At 36.8% G+C, this 2,818-nt stretch overlaps 1 pseudogene; it reads left to right on the top strand.

Moving 5' to 3' along the window:
- The first annotated feature begins 416 nt into the window (after nt 1-416).
- LOC111280253 (C2 and GRAM domain-containing protein At1g03370 pseudogene) lies at nt 417-2,140 on the top strand (annotated as a pseudogene).
- The last annotated feature ends 678 nt before the right edge of the window (nt 2,141-2,818 follow it).

Raw genomic sequence — 2,818 nt, 5'->3', positions numbered from 1 at the left:
TCTCTTATTCATTTGTGAATCTTGATAAAGTCTCATTTAAGTTACTCATGCAAATAAGTCTTATCAATACTTTTTTTTAATCAAACAACCTCATACACTTTTGGGTCAAGTTTCAACACTCCACTTAACAACACCATTAAGATCGGAACCCACCGTAACTTTGACTTTGATATTATTTTTTAAAAAAATAAATCACACTTGAAACTCACAAACGCACATAAAAAAATTCATACATTCATGTTGGTCACCATTTAAGCTTAAAAGTTTAAGCTCTTAAGTAATTTGATCCTTTATGCGTATATAAAGTATTTTATTCAAATTTTTGAAAGATGTAAAATTTTTTATTAACGTGTAACAAAAGAACCCTACAAAATAAAGCTCATTGTGGGTGTAATTGAAGCGAGAAAAATACCGGCATGGATTTAAACGGCTTCAGTGATCCGTACTTCAGGCTTCAGCTTGGAAAACAGAGGTACAGGACCAAAGTGGTGAAGAAGACGTTGAACCCAGGTTGGGGTGAGGATTTGAATGAGGAGCTTCTCATCTCTGTCTTGGATGAGGATAAGTACTTCAATGATGACTTTGTGGGCCACCTTAAACTCCCCATTTCCTTTGTTTTGTATGCTCACCATTAATCTCTCGGCACTGCTTGATATTCCCTCCATCTCAGGAATAAGAAGTCCAAGAAAAAGGGTTGTGGTATGTTTTTATTTATTTGTTTGTTTATCTTTTTATTTGCATCTTTCGTTTCTCAGCATCTATAAACTTGAATTGCCAGATCATGCCTCGTGCGCTGTCTGTCTTGTTGGAATTAAATTAACCATTTTCCTTGCATCACTACTCACCATCCCATCACTAAACTAAACTAAACTGGAATTCTTATTTATTTTTAAGTCTCTTACTTGGAATTCAACTGGGATTTCTGTGCTGTCTTACTATGATTCTAAATGCAATCCTTTGTTTATGAGGGTCACAATATCCCCTCCTTTAGTTCCCAGAAGCAGCTTATCTACGTAAGTTGTTGGGATGTAGGATTCAAAAATTCAATCACTTATATGACATGCTTCAACTCTATCTATCTATCTGTCTATCTACCTGCTTTTCTTTTTTTTCAACCTTCCCTACAGGTGAAATACTTCTAAAAACAATTCATTCATGGACTTGACTTGTAACGATGATCATGCATCATCTTGAGGAAGCATGCGGACATTACGATTAAGGATCTTTCTAGGTCTTTTAGTGGCTCATCAAACTCCCACTCTCCTGTGAGACAAGAAGAAAATGTGTCTTCCAAGGAAGAGAAATCATGTGCACAAAAATCCCTAGCAGGTCGCATTGCTCAATGTTTAATAAAATTTTTGACACAGCTCCAACTACCTCCACTAGGGGCATTAATTTGTTGGAGATACGTGAACTTTCAAGAGCTGATATTTCTGATGATCAGTCATCCTCTGTTTCATTTAAGGAAGCAACGAAAGCGTCGGACCCTAGAGATCAGGGAACTGAAATTCCAAGCAATTTACCCGGAGGAGTCCTTCTGGATCAATTATATGTCATTGCACCAACAGAGCTAAACTGTACTTTTTTCACTTGATTCAAGTTTTCCTGGGTCATTAGGTGGGCCTTGCAACTTTGATAATGGTGGTGAGAGCTTCAAAAGAGTTTGTTCTTACATCAGGGCACCGACCAAATTAATTAAGGCTGTGAAAGCCACTGAGGAGCAAACGTATATAAGAGCTGATGGGAAGAATTTTTCTGTTCTAGAGGTTGCGAGCACTCTCGATGTTATGTATGAGAGTACCTTCAAAACTGAAGTGCTGTACTGCATCACTCCTGGGCCTGAGCTTCCATCTGGCGAACAGTCTTGAAATTGATTTCATGGAGAATGAACTTCTTGCAGAGCACGAAGATGAAAAGTATGACATAAATTGCAGCCCGACAAGGTCTAAATGAAAGCTTTGAGCAGTTCGCTACTTTACTAGCTCAGGCTCTGGCATCAATGGGTATTCCAATTATCGTTATAACTCTCCTTCTAGGAAGAGGGATGGATGCTAGACACGGTGCAAAGACACAAGATGAGGAAGGCAGGCTGAAGTTTCATTTCCAGTATTTTGTATCTTTCATTGTAGCTCATCGGTAAAGGATCAATCTATCTTCTATGTATTTGGTTTCTATTTTATTGATGTCTTTACTGTATCTTTTCATATGTTTAGTATTTTTGTTAAGGTTGAAAAAATGTCCAACCTAAGCTTTTTCACAATGTCTAGAAATGAATACTAACATTATGACTTCCATTATGTTGTTCCATGTGACTATTATAAGTGTGATGCCAGAATATTTGTTTCTGGAATGTTCTTTACGAGTGGCAGATGGATTTGCTTTTAAAAGATATTGGACAACTTCTGTACTTAGAGCCGTTTGGCTCTTGCGACTGCAACCTGACATACTATCCTTTTCTAATCATCAAATGAGAATTTCTCCACTTCATTAATCCTGCTTTAATTGTTCTGTGAGAAACAACTAAGAATCATGATTTTTACAATTAGAGTTATCATGCCACTTTCTTTTTCTTTTGCCGAAATTCTTTTCCTCTGTCTTAACTCTATCATCTAGGCTACTTGCTTGGTTATATATCAACTGTTGTTCTTGGGCAATCCAATGATGAAACTAGTCCCAAGTATTAAGAATCTATGATGATAAAACTGAGGGTATGGAAATCCTTGTTGTGCAAGTTTCTGAAAGCAAAAATGTCAAAGGGTAAAGAATGGTAAAATGTCATATCTTGACTTTCAAAATTTTTGTTGACTAGGACAATCAT

The sequence above is a fragment of the Durio zibethinus genome, chromosome 28 (assembly GCF_047325235.1).
Source record: "Durio zibethinus cultivar Kanyao isolate XHJ-2024 chromosome 28, ASM4732523v1, whole genome shotgun sequence".
In the NCBI taxonomy this organism is placed as follows: domain Eukaryota; kingdom Viridiplantae; phylum Streptophyta; class Magnoliopsida; order Malvales; family Malvaceae; genus Durio; species Durio zibethinus.
This window is presented reverse-complemented; position numbering and strand designations above follow the sequence as displayed.